A 15,421-nucleotide genomic window follows, 5' to 3' on the forward strand; every position below is an offset into this window, starting at 1 on the left:
AATTTTCCCATTTAAAAACGGCTCAGAAAGCCATGCACTTCAGACTAGGGTGAGCATGATGAAGACAAATTACATTGGACTTAATGTGAAACTCCCCCACACGGCCCCCACCCTAGCTGTTCCCATAATACACTGTTAGCTTTTATGACATGGTGCAGCGTGATGGATGATCTATTTCACACCAAGCAATGAAACAATTATTTTGAAGATTCATCTGTGTCAAAAATACTGTTAAAAAGTGATCTGTGCTACAGAGTTCTATCTAAATGTCTAACTCAAAGAGATCATTTGAATATAAAGTATTTGGCTTTTAGGAGCAATCATCTATAGCAGGGGTTGCTGAACCCTAGCTTCCTGGAAAGCGGAGTGGAGTCAGCTCACCTGGATTCTTTGGTGTAAATGAGAAGTCCTTTTATGGTCCACCTAGAGAGTCAACTGAGGTGACTCTGATTTTATACTTTAAAAGAGTGATGCATAAGTTCTGCAGCACAGTAAAACCAAGTAATACTAATAGATCCTATGCTCTACCAGGGACACAGTCCCCCATACTGTACCTGGTCATCTCAGGAGTGGAGATCTCTGATCCTGGAAGGCTGCAGTGTGTGCATGCTTTTGTTCCAGTCCAGCTCTAGTAGGCCCTCCATGATCCGAATTGCCCAACACAAATCTACATCAACCAACACATGGCATGTCAGTAGTAACTATATAACTTCCTCAATCTCACATGAGAGAAGAAGGGAGAGAGAGAGCGAGAGAGAGAGAGAGAGAGAGAGAGAGAGAGAGAGAGAGAGAGAGAGAGAGAGAGAGAGAGAGAGAGAGAGAGAGAGAGAGAGAGAGAGAGAGAGGGGGTTGTTTATGATTCTGTTGAAATAATTAGCCCCAGACCTGCTTGTCCTCTCCTCTGATTCAAAACTTCTCCCAACACCCTCAGCCTCCCTCAGGCCTCTATTGGATGGATGGTGAAAGTGGTACTGCAACACCCAACCTTAAAGCTTTAATAATTTAGGAGCAATTAATCACAAAAATCCTCATGGAGTGAAACAGAATGGTTTCATTATATCTCAGAACAGAGTTGTACATAATGGTACTCAGCACGATCACAGCCCCAATCTGAACTGTTCAATAAAGTGTGCACCCTGATTGGCTTTTCCAATAATGTGTCATTAGGCTGTCATTATCAATAATTGCTCTTTTACCTAATTAGGTATTTCGAGCATCGATCAGACAACCAGTCGCTCCCTAAATTAAAATGGAAAGCTATCAAATGGAGAGAAGGCAGGGAGAACGTGATGAGACAAAAGCTGAAAGGAGGAGGGAGGATGAGGAAGGGAAAAAGGAAGTGGAGAGTAAACTCCCTGACTTTGTACTTCATGGAAAACTCTGCGTTCTCAGTTCTCAGGCCTAATCCTGTTAGTGAGAGGAACCGGCCCTCATTATGGTGACATTATCAGCCTTTCCACACATATTCTAAACCTTTTGTGCCTTTTTCGGAACTCGATTTATGGTTGATTTTTGTTATTAGGTGTTTTTCCCCACAAACATTAGAACTGCATCCCACTTCAAAAGCCACTATAACGCTTTAGAATTTATCGCTTTGGGTACATTCTAAAAGCATTGTGGAACTATCTAGAACCCTGCCCGTGCACGTGGAGGGCTGGGGTTTGACTGTAAGCTTAGCTAGCTCTCTTTCAGCACTGAGCAGCCAAGGCCACGCAGCTGTCAGAGAAATGCAAATGGCCTGGAGTTGAATACTCACATTCTGGTCACGTGTCACCTAAATGGGTGGCGAGGAATCTGTATGGTGGCAGCGGAGGCAGCTATGAGCATGACAGAAGGATCTTTATGGGGTTACGTCCTGATTTTAGCTCTGTTTTTTGAGCGTGGGGGTATGGAATGGGGAGAGGAGAGGGCAGAATGATCCTAAAATGTAATAGCTGTTTATTACCCAACCATTAGAACAGAGTTCACAAACCAGCGGCAAAATGAGCTGGCCGGCCGCGGAGTATCGATTCAAATTAATCCATTGCCGTCTACCTGCTCCTCTCCAGATGAGTCGATTACTCCAATTTGTGGGGACGAGAGCTGTTTAGCTGGATATTTACATTACAACTGCAGGCAAGCACTGCATAGCACTGTTCCATATATTAAAGCCATTTGATGCTCTTTATGGAAAAGGCCATTTCCCTCTGTCTTTAGGGTCATTTTCATTTCCCCTGGGACGAAGGCTCACATGCTTCTAAATGGAGAAGGGAAAGTATGAAAGTGAAGATTACGGTCCTAGCTCTGCTGTCAGACAGCAAACAGGAGAAAGGACTTATGGGTTTGAAGTAAAAGCAAATCACAGCGCGACAGCGAAGCTCCAGATTAAGCCTGGAGGTCCTGGGCTTTAGAGCCGGGATGGAGGGAGCAGCCAGACTGACAGGTGAACAGCAAAGCCCAGGAGGGAGGAGGTAGGGGAGAAAGAGGTGAAGGAAGACAAAGAAGAAGACGAAGAAGAAGAAGAAAACGATAAAACAAGAATGTGATGAGCTAAGTTGTCTTTTCTTGAGTAGTAATATTGTTTTTCAAAGACAATACAGTTCCAGCTATCCTTTGATGTGTATTCGTCCTTTGATCTCATTATATTGTTACATCCCTCCCTGGTCATAAAAAAATCACACAACATATTTCGGACATATCTACAAGAATGTTAGTTATAGTTTTGAAGTCTGTTTTCTTATCTGGGTGGATATGAATCCAATTAGAACAAGAGCACATCCAATGCCATGCTTTCTCCTTAATCTGTTATATCAATTTATCCAATGTTTCTGTCATATTATCAAAGATGTGTCTTGCTCTTTGATAATTAATGGGTGTTGCACCAGAGTACAGAATAACTCCATATCCACGGCAAAAGTGCTTAATTGAATAAAAGGACTGTCAACACACATTAGGCCTATGTGATGTTTTCACAGACTCTCTACTTTAAATAACACATCTACTAATTGAAAATAAGTTGGAGAATGAACTAAGAGTATCAGACTCGTTAGTTTGCACAATAATATAAATTGGTCATTTAGCAGACACTCTTATCCAGAGCGACTTACAAGAGCAATTAGGGTTAAGTGCCTTGCTCAAGGGCACATCTACAGATTTTTCACCTAGTCGGCTCGGGGATTAGAACCAGCGACCTGTCGGTTACTGGCACAACACTCTTAACAACTAAGCTACCTGCCGCCTAGTGATTTGAACTAAGTTAACCTTAGTTCATTGCATTCTTCTTCTTGTTTAAACACAGTGTCAGATTTAAAATGGCCACCCTTCCCTCCACTGTCTCAATGTAAAGTACAGCCACCTGGTGCACAGCACAGCCCTGTCAGGTTTGGGAGTTTAGAATGCCAAACCACAATGACACACTGTTTCCCTCCCTATGCTCCCCTCCCCTCTCATTACCATCCAAATATCTCACTCTCTCTGGCAATTAGGAAATGTGGAAAAACTGAAGTATTGAGTGGACAGCTTTGAAACAAGGCAGGGATGTGAGCAGGAGAGAGAGAGAGAGAAAGAGAGAGAGAGAGAGAGAGAGAGAGAGAGAGAGAGAGAGAGAGAGAGAGAGAGAGAGAGAGAGAGGTTTATGATTCTGTTGAAATAATTAGCCCCAGACCAGCTTGTGCATAGTTTACATTTACGTCATTTAGCAGACGCTCTTATCCAGAGCGACTTACAAATTGGTGCATTCACCCTATAGCCAGTGGGATAACAACTTTACAATATTTTTTTTTTTTTCCAGAGGTGGATGAACGCAATGCCCTCGTTTGGGTGTAGGGACTGATCAGAGCCTGAAGGTACAGAGGTGCCGATCCCCTCACAGCTCCATAGGCAAGCACCATGGTCTTGTAACAGATGCGAGCTTCAACTGGAAGCCAGTGGAGTGTGCGGAGGAGCGGGGTGACCTGAGAGAACTTGGGAAGGTTGAACACCAGACGGTCTGCGGCATTCTGGATGAGTTGTAGGGGTTTAATGGCACAGGCAGGGAGCCCAGCCAACAGCGAGTTGCAGTAATCCAGACGGGAGATGACAAGTGCCTGGATTAGGACCTGTGCCGCTTCCTGTGTAAGGCAGGAATCCTCTGATTTAAAACTTCTCCCAACACCCTCAGCCTCCCTCAGGCCTCTATTGGATGGATGGTGAAAGACATTGCTCCTGCATTTTTCAGTATGTTTTTACAACAAATATAGATTTAGAGTTAGACAAACTTGGATTTTTTTGGCAGGGACATATACGGGATGCTATCCTCCACAACATCACCTTCATTCCAAACCAAAACTCCAAACCTACAACCAGATTTTAGACAGAATTACCTGGAATAACCTGGAAGGCTTTCTACTAGCAAGGATTACTATTGCCAAGCTATACAGCAAATGCTCTGGCAAACAAACAGAAACCTGAAAACACCATCCAACCTGGAACTGAGTGAGTAATGTTTAGTCTGAAGCTATTTTTTACTTTAAAAAACCTAGATGAAAAATACATTACAATGATATATTTTCCTTTATAAGGACTGAATGCTAAGGCTACCAAGCTTGCTAATACAAAGAGATTCAACTTCAATTAGTACTGACGTGTGAAGTGAGAGGTGTCAAAGCCCTTGAGCCCAACAATGGCAGGAGAGTCGCACAGTCTACCCCAACCAAATGGAGAGGCCTTGGAAGCACCCTACCGCTGTTCAGAGGTCTTTAAAATACAGTACACTCTGAATGATAAGACACGAAAAAAGTACAAAATGAAGCTCCCTATGGGAAATCAGGAGACACTTTTTGCTGACTTTTATAAAAATGGGAACATAAGCAACCTTATCTTCCACACAGACCATCCCCTGGCATGGCACAGTGCTATACTAGCACACTACCCCTCTGTTAAGAGGGGGGGTGTTAGCGCTGGGTAAAAACTCAGGATACTAGACAACGAGGACTCTGCGTCATCTAATATAAATCTCTTTAAATCTGTAACAGTATTGGTACAGGGCAACACCAAACAGTTCCAGCAGGACTTTCACCTAATAAAAGAAATAGCTCAGCAGGAGAAGTTCTCCCTTGAGAAAGATACCCCCAATCCGAGCGGGTCAGACCAGACCTCTTTCATTAAATTACCCCACAGAGCAACCCCAAGCGGAAAGTCAACTTCCCAGCACAGAGTACTACTCCCTCATTGAAATGAAGGATAAATTCACCCAGCTGGAGGTAAGGCAGGTGGAGCTGGAACATCAGGTGAACACACTCCAGTCAGCACAGACCCAGACAACAGTCCAGCACAACAACACCCCCTTAACTAGACCTGGGGAGCTGGAGGTAGAGAGATACATGTCTGCACTCTGGACTGTGGTGAGACAACATCAACAGGAGAAAGAGCAGGAGCAGGAGAAGAACAGAGCACTAGAGGAGAGGATCAGAGTGCTGGAGGAGAAGGTGAGAATGATGATGAAGAGAACAACCCATTAGAGAGCTGGCCACCCTCGTAGAGAAGCCAGCAGAACAGCCCTCCTCAGATCCTGGCCAAAGTCTCGACACCGCAGCAGAACAGTACACCCTAGACCCTGACCATAGCCTCGACATAGCAGCCAGACAAACAAATGAAGAACCCCAAGCCCTGGGGATCCCAATCCCTCTGAGCACCCCCCCCCCCCCCCCCCTCCCCCTGTCAGCCACCCTGATAGCCCTCATGACGACCTCCCCACACACTGAGGACATACACGAGTCACAGATTGTACTCCTTATGGAGTCAAACGGGAAACACATACAAGAAAATAAACTTTTTCCAAAACACACAGTGTCTAAACTCTGGTGTCCAAACACCCAGCGCGCCCTAAACCTTCTGTCTGAGGACCAACTAGGATCATCCAGCCACGTAATAATACACACAGGCACAAACGATCTGAGAACACAGCAAGAAAGGGTGGCCACAGCACTCAAGGGAGTGATAGAAAAAGCTTCTTCTACTTTGCTCAACGCACAAGTGGTTATCTAATCCCTGCTACCACGAAAATACTTCCACCCTGCTACCATACAGCAGGTAAACGCAAGTATTTCCTGTGACTGTGCATCAAAACCAAATGTCTACCTGGCCCACCACTCCAACCTGGACGTGAACAGCCTTTACGACCAGGTCCACCTATACAAGGCAGCAGTGCAACCCTTCGCCCAGACCCTAAAGGATATCGCCCTCAACCGCAGACCCAACACCTCACACAGGAGCAACAGATCAACAGACACCCCGCCCAGCCCAGCCAGACACTCTCCCAGACCTGCGGGACCCACTCCCGGACCTACACATAGAGGACCCCCGCCGAGCACCATCAGCCACATCTACACCCCCACCCCCACCAATTAACACCCCCCCCAAGTCAACCATGCCCACACCACATTTAGGACCCCTCAGATCAGACCTGTGCCCCTCCTACCAACCCTATGCCCTCCACTCCCGCAAAGAGGGCCTCAACATGAAAGTCACACATACGCCCAGGCCATGAGCAGGCAAACAGGCCCAACCCCCACTCTTACACTAGACAAGCCAATGGCATGTACCAGATGCTCAGCAGGCTCTGCTCACAATTACTGGCCTGAGGCCAAACCACACGACCAACAACATTAGACACTTTATGGAACACAAAGCCTTCACTATGTCATCCTGGAATATCCAAGGCCTGAGGTCATCTGCATTTGGCCTAAAGAGCAGGAACCTGGACTTCACCAAAGAAATCGGAAATACAGACATTGTCATCCTACAAGAAACATGTTATAGAGGAAACGGACCCACTGGTTGCCCTCTAGGTTACAGAGAGCTGGTAGTCCCATCCACCAAACTACCAGTTGTAAAACAGGGAAGGGACTCAGGGAGTACACTAATTTGGTATAGAGCAGACCTAACTCACTCTATTAAATTAATCAAAACAGGAATATTTTACATTTGGCTAGAAATTCAAAAGGAAATGATCTCAACAGAGAAAAATGTCCTCCTGTGTGCTACCTATATCCCCCCACTAGAATCCCCATACTTTAATGAAGACAGCTTCTCCATCCTGGAGGGGGAAATCAATCATTTCCAGACCCAGGGACATGTCCTAGTCTGTGGCGACCTAAACGCCAGAACTGGACAAGAACCTGTCACCCTCAGCACACAGGGGGAAAAACACCTACCTGGAGGTGACAGCATTCCCTCCCCCATATGCCCCCCTAGGCATAACTATGACAACATAACCAACAAAAAATGGGTCACAACTCCTGCAGCTCTGTCGCACACTGGGTATGTACATAGTTAATGGTAGACTTTGAGGGGACTCCTATGGTAGGTACACCTATAGCTCATCTCTTGGCAGTAGTACTGTAGACTACTTTATCCCTGACCTCAACCCAGAGTCTCTCAGAGCATTCACAGTCAGCCCACTGACACCCCTATCAGACCACAGCAAAATCAAGTATATTTGAACAGAGCAATACTCAATCATGAGGCATCAAAGCCAAAGGAACTGAATAATATTAAGAAATGCTATAGATGGAAGGAAAGTAGTGTCGAAACCTACCCAAAAACAATTAGGCAACAACAAATTCAATCCCTTTTAGACAACTTCCTGGACAAAACGTTCCACTGTAATAGTGAAGGTGTAAACTTGGCAGTAGAAAACCTAAACAGTATATTTGACCTCTCAGCTTCCCTATCAAATCTAAAAATGTCAAGCAGAAAACTGAAAAAAATTAACAACAATGACAAATGTTTTGATGAAGAATGCAAAAACCTAAGAACGAAATTGAGAAACCTATCCAACCAAAAACATAGAGACCCAGAAAACCTGAGCCTACGCCTTCACTATGGTGAATCACTAAAAAAATACAGAAATACACTACGGAAAAAGAAGGAACAGCATGTCAGAAATCAGCTCAATGTAATTGAAGAATCCATAGACTCTAACCACTTCTGGGAAAATTGGAAAACACTAAACAAACAACAACACGAAGAGCTATCTATCCAAAACGGAGACGTATGGGTAAACCACTTCTACAATCTTTCTGGCCCTAAAACAAAGAACAAACAGTAAAAAAATATACATGATTAAATGCAAATCTTAGAATCAACTATTAAAGACTACCAGAACCCACTGGATTCTCCAATTACATCGAATGAACTACAGGACAAAATACAAACCCTCCAACCCCAAAAGGCCTGTGTGGTTGACGGTATCCTCAATGAAATGATAAATATACAGACCACAAATTCCAATTGGCTATACTTAAACTATTTAACATCATCCTTATCTCTGGCATCTTCCCCAATATTTGGAACCAAGGACTGATCACCCCAATCCACAAAATTGGAGACAAATTTGACCCCAATAACTACAATGGGATATGCGTCAACAGCAACCTTGGGAAAATCCTCTGCATTATCATTAACAGCAGACTAGTTCATTTCCTCAGTGAAAACAATGTACTGAGCAAATGTCAAATTGGCTTTTTACCAAATTACCGTATGACAGACCACGTATTCACCCTTTACACCCTAATTGACAAACAAACAAACCAAAACAAAGGCAAAGTCTTCTCATGCTTTGTTTATTTCAAAAAAGCTTTTGATTCAATTTGGCATGAGGGTCTGCTATACAAACTGATGGAAAGGGGGGTTGGGGGAAAAACATACAACAAGTGTGTGGTTAAAATTGGCAAAAAACACACACATTTCTTTCCACGGGGCCGTGGGTGAGGCAGGGATGCAGTTTAAGCCCCACACTCTTCAACATATATATCAACGAATTGGCGAGGGCACTAGAACAGTCTGCAGCACCCGGCCTCACCCTACTAGAATCTGAAGTCAAATGTCTACTGTTTGCTGACGATCTGGTGCTTTTGTCACATACCAAGGAAGGCCTACAGCAGCACCTAGATCTTCTGCACAGATTCTGTCAGATCTGGGCCCTGACAGTAAATCTCAGTAAGACAAAAATAATGGTGTTCCAAAAAAGGTCCAGTTGCCAGGACCACAAATACAAATTCCATCTAGACACCGTTGCCCTAGAGCACACAAAAAACTATACATCAGCCTAAACATCAGCACCACAGGTAACTTCCACACAGCTGTGAACGATCTGAGAGACAAGGCAAGAAGGGCCTTCTATGCCATCAAAAGGAACATAAAATTTGACATACCATGGCGCAGCAGATACTAAGTCCTCGGCCCGGGAAGCGGCGAGTACGGAGCAGGGGCGCTGTAAAGCTCACGGCCAAAACCGGTAGCCACCTTCACACCCAGCCCTTCCAATACACACAATCAGTTAGGAAAGCAAAGGCTAGCTTTTACAAACAGAAATGTGCATCCAGTAGCACTAACTCCAAAAAGTTTTGGGACACTGTAAAGTCCATGGAGAATAAGAGCACCTCCTGCCAGCTACCCACTGCACTGAGGCTAGGAAACACTGTCACCACCGATAAATCTACAACAATCGAGAATTTCAATAAGCATTTTGCTACGGCTGGCCATGCTTTCCACCTGGCTACCCCTACCCCGGCCACCTGCTCTGCACCCTCCGCTGCAACTTGCCCATGCCCCCCCCCCCCACTTCTCCTTCACCCAAATTCAGATAGCTGATGTCCTGAAAGAGCTGCTAAATCTGGACCCCTACAAATCAGCTGGGCTAGACAATCTGGACCCTCTCTTTCTAAAATTAGCCGCCGAAATTGTTGCAACCCCTGTTACTAGCCTGTTCAACCTCTCTTTCGTATCGTCTGAGATCCCCAGAGATTGGAAAGCTGCCGCGGTCATCCCCCTCTTCAAAGGGGGTGACACTGTAGATCCAAACTGTTACAGACCTATATCCATCCTGCCCTGCTTTTTGAAAGTATTTGAAAGCCAAGCTAACAAACAGATCACCGACCATTTCGAATCCCACCGTACCTTCTCCGCTATGCAATCTGGTTTCCGAGCTGGTCATGGGTGCACCTCAGCCACGCTCAAGGTCCTAAACGATATAATAACCGCGATCGATAAAAGACAGTACTGTGCAGCCGTCTTCATTGACCTGGCCAAGGCTTTTGACTCTGTCAATCACCGCATTCTTATTGGCAGACTAAATAGCCTTGGTTTCTCAAATGACTGCCTCGCCTGATTCACCAACTACTTCTCAGATAGAGTTCAACGTGTCAAATCGGAGGGCCTATTGTCTGGACCTCTGGCAGTCTCTATGGGGTGCCACAGGGTTCAATTCTCGGGCCGACTCTATTCTCTGTGTATATCAATGATGTCGCTCTTGCTGCTGGTGACTCTCAGATCCACCTCTACGCAGACAACACCATTTTGTATACATCTGGCCCTTCATTGGACACTGTGTTAACAATCCTCCAAACGAGCTTCAATGCCATACAACACTCCTTTCGTGGCCTCCAACTGCTCTTAAACGCTAGTAAAACTAAATGCATGCTCTTCAATCGAACGCTGCTTGCACCCGCCCGCCCGACTAGAATCACTACTCTCGGCGGGTCTGACTTAGAATATGTGGACAACTACAAATACCTAAGTGTCTGGTTAGACCATAAACTCTCCTTGCAGACTCACATTAAGCATCTCCAATCCAAAGTTAAATCTGGAATCGGCTTCCTATTTCGCAACAAAGCCTCCTTCACTCATGCTGCTAAACATAATATGCCATTTAGCAGACGCTTTTATCCAAAGCGACTTACAGTCATGCGTGCATACATTTTTTGTGTATGGGTGGTCCCGGGGATCGAACCCACTACCTTGGCGTTACAAGCGCCGTGCTCTACCAGCTGAGCTACAGAGGACTCTACGTGCCCTCGTAAAACTGATTATCCTACCGATCCTTGACTTTATTTTCCCATTTGTACTTTAACTATTTGCACATTGTTACAACACTGTATATATACATACTATGACATTTGAAATGTCTTTATTCTTTTGGAACTTCTGAGTGTAATGTTTACTGTTAATATTTATTGTTTATTTCACTTTTGTTTACTATCTACTTCACTTGCTTTGGCAATGTTAAAATACGTTTCCCATGCCAATAAAGCCCTTAAATTGAATTGAATTGAGAGAGAGAGAGAGAGAGAGAGAGAGAGAGAGAGAGAGAGAGAGAGAGAGAGAGAGAGAGAGAGAGAGAGAGAGAGAGAGAGAGAGAGAGAGAGAGAGAGAGAGAGAGAGAGAGAGAGAGAGAGAGAGGGTGGAGCGAGAGAGAGGGAGGGAGAGTGAGAGAGAGAATACTGCTGTTAATGATAATGCAGAGGATTTTCCCAAGGTTGCTGTTGACGCATATCCCACGGTAGTTACTGGGGTCAAATTTGTCTCCACTTTTGTGGATTGGGGTGATCAGTTCTTGGTTCCAAATATTGGGGAATATGCCACAGCTGAGGACGATGTTAAAGAGTTTAAGTATAGCCAATCGGAATTTGTGGTCTGTATATTTTATCATTTCATTTAGGATACCATCAACCCCACAGGCCTTTTTGGGTTGGAGGGTTTGTATTTTGTCCTGTAGTTCATTCAATGTAATTGGAAAATGAAGTGGGTTCTGGTAGTCTTTAATAGCTGATTTTAAGATTTGTATTTGATCATGTATATGTTTTTCCTGTTTGTTCTTTGTTATAGAGCCAAAAATAATGGAGAAGTGGTTTATCCATACATCTCCGTTTTGGATAGATAACTATTCGTATTGTTGTTTGTTTAGAGTTTTCCAATTTTCAGAGAAGTGGTTAGATTCTATGGATTCTTCAATTACATTGAGCTGATTTCTGACGTGCTGTTCCTTCGAGAGAGAGAGGTAGTGAGCTCATGGGCTCCTGAGTTCTTCTGCAAAAATATTGAATTAGAGTTGGATAAATGTAGATAAACGTGAATTATTTCGCAAGGACTTAAGCAGGATACTAACCTCAACATCAAAACCTTCAATCCAAATCCAAATTCCATACCTAAAACCTTGATTTTGGACAAAATTACCTGAATGGACTATTACTACCAAGGACTATCAAGAAAAAACGTCTAACAAACCAAAACCTGCAGAAGAAACACAGCGGAACCTGGAAATACCACCAACACAAAACTGTGTGAGTAATGTTCAGTCTGAACCTACTTCTGAAGCCAAAAAGTAAAAGACAATAATCTCTAGGTAATTTTGTTATATAAAGCTTAATAAATAAGGCTACTAAGCTACCAAGCTGCTAGGACAGAACTGTCCTGGCTGCAACTTCAATTAGCACTGAAGTGTGAAGTGATATGTGTGAAAACTCTTGAGCCTAACAATGGCAGGAAAGTTTCACAGCCCCCCACCCCCACCCAAATGCAGAGGTGGTTGAAGCCCCCATGGCTTATCCCTGTGCATAGGTCATTACAATACAGTACCCATGGATATTAAAAATAACACTGCACAGAATAAGTTCAAAATCAAGGACAATCCAGAGACACTATTTGCTGACTCCTACAAAGAGGGGAACGTAAGCAACTTAATTTCCCACACAGACCATCCCCTGGCATAGTGCTATAAGAGCACACTACCCATATGTCAAGAGAGAGGGTATTGGCCCAGGGTGGAAACTCAGAATACTAGACATTGAGGAAATTGAAACAACCTCTGTCAACGTGTACAAGTCTGGGACAGTAATGGTGCAGGGCATCCTCATGCAGTTCCAGCAGGTATTTTACGGGATCAAAGAAAGAGCACAGCAGGAAAAGCTCTCTCTCTGTGACGACTCCCCCATCCTGAGTGTGTCTGATCACACCTCTTCAAGCTGTCCTGCAGACGAGGATAGTCACCCCCCCCAGTACTGAACACACCCAGGTCCCACAACTGCACTGCTCCTCCATCATTGAGAGGGATACATTCACAGAGCTGGAGAGAAACATGGTGGAGCTCAGAGAGCTAATCCACACAATCCAGACAGAACAAACCCACAAAACAGACCAGCACAACAACACCCCCCAAACAAGACCCGTAGGGCAGAAGGTGGAGATGGACGGTTGTCTGAGAGAGCTGGCTCCTCTACGGACTGAGGTGAGATAACTTAAAGAGGCACACATGGCACTGAAGGAGGAGGTGAGAAAACGGAGGTGTGACAGAGAACAGACCACTCCCCCAGAGAAGCCAGCAGAACAGCCCACCACAGACCCGGACCACAACCTCAACACCACAATGGGACAAACAACACAGGACCCACCAACCCAACAGACCCCACCCCCTCCTAACAGGCCCCCTGTCAGCTCCCCTGATAGCTCTCTTGACAACCCCCACACATCCACTGGTTATCTTCACCCTGCCACCATACAGCGGGTGAATGCAAGCATTTCGCGAGACAGTGCCTCAAAACCTAATATCTACCTGGCCCACCACTCCACACTGGACTTGAACAGCCTTTACGACCAGGTCCACCTCTACAAGGCAGCAATCCCAACTTTTGCCAGGACCCTGAAGGACGTCACCCTCAACCGTAGCCCCAGCACCTCACACAGGAGCAACAGAGCAACGGACACCCCGCCCAGACCAGAGAGACACCCTCCCAGACCTACAAGACCCCCCCCCCGAAGGACCTGCACCGAGAGAACCCATGCCAAGAGGACCTACACCCAGACCACATCATCACCAGCCACACCCCAACCAGCTAAGACCACCCCAAGCAAACCCTGACCACACCCTATCTAGGCCCTCCCCATATCAGACCTATGCCCCTTCTGCCCACCCCATGCCCCCGCCCCTGAGGCAAAGACCTCAACGTGACAGCAGGACATATGCCCAGGCCATGAGCAGAGCAACAGGCCCAACCCCCACTATTACACCCGCCCAAGCCCCATCCTGCGACCTAAGAGGTATGTATCAGATGCTCAACATGCTATGCTCACACCTACTGTGATGGTCCGGGCCTAAACCACACAAAAACAACACTAGACACTATGGAGCACAAAGCTTTTACTATCTCATCCTGGAATATACAAGGTCTGAGGTCATCTGCCTTTGGCCTAAAGAGTAGGAATCCAGACTTCATCAAAGAAATTGAAAATACAGACATTGTCATCCTACAAGAAACATGGTATAAAGGAGACGGACCCACTGGTTGCCCTCTAGGTTACAGAGAGCTGGTAGTCCCATCCACCAAACTACCAGGTTTGAAACAGGGAAGAGACTCAAGGGGTATGCACATTTTGTATAGAGCAGACCTAACCCACTCTAATAAATTAGTCAAAACAGGAACATGTCCTCATGTGTGCTACCTATATCCCCCCAATAGAATCCCCATACTTTAACGATGACAGCTTCTCCATCCTAGAGGGGGAGATCAACAATTTCCAGGCCCAGGGACATATAATAGTCTGTGGCGACCTAAATGCCAGAACCTGACACCCTCAGCACACAGGGGGACAAACGCCTACCTGGAGGTGACAGCATTCCTTCCCCTATAAGCCCCCCTAGACACAACTACGACAACATAACCCCCCCCAAAAATGGGTCACAACTCCTGTAGCTCTGTCAGATGCTGGGTATGTATATAGTCAATGGTAGGCTTCGAGGGGACTCCTACGGTAGGTACACCTATAGACCATCTCTTGGCAGTAGTACTGTAGACTACTTTATCACTGACCTCAACCTAGAGTCTCTTAGAGCGTTCACAGTCAGTCCACTGACACCCCTATCAGATCACAGCAAAATCACACTCTACTTGAACAGAGCGATGCTCAATCATGAGGCATCAAAGCCAAAGGAACAGAATAATATTAAGAAATGCAATGGATGGAAGGAAAGTAGTGTGGAAATCTACCAAAAAACTATTAGGCAACAACAAATTCCTTCTAGACAACTTAATGGACAAAATGTTTCACTGTAATAGTGAAGGTGTAAACTTGGCAGTAGAAAACCTAAACAGTATATTTGACCTCTCAGCTTCCCTATCAAATCTAAAAATGTCAAGCAGACAACCTAAGAAAATTAACAACAATGAGAAATGGTTATGCAAAAACCTAAGAAAGAAATTGAGAAACCTATCCAACCAAAAACATAGAGACCCAGAAAACCTGAGCTTACGGCTTCACTATGCTGAATCACTAAAACAACACAGAAATACACAACGGAAAAAGAAAGAACAGCACGTCAGAAATCAGCTCAATGTAACTGAAGAATCCATATAATCTAACCACCTCTGGGAAAATTGGAAAACTCAATTTTTTTTAAAAATAAACGAATAGTTATCTTTCCAAAATGGAGATGTATGGATAAACCACTTCTCCATCTTTTTGGCTATAAAACAAAGAACAAATAGCAAAAATATATACATGATCAAATGTAAATCTTAGAATCAACTATTAAAGACTACCAGAACCCAATGGATTCTCCAATTACATTGAATGAACTACAGGACAAAATACAAACCCTCCAACCCAAAAAGGCCTGAGGGGTTGATGG

This window comes from Coregonus lavaretus (genome assembly GCF_964263955.1).
Source record: "Coregonus lavaretus genome assembly, chromosome: 15".
Taxonomy (NCBI): domain Eukaryota; kingdom Metazoa; phylum Chordata; class Actinopteri; order Salmoniformes; family Salmonidae; genus Coregonus; species Coregonus lavaretus.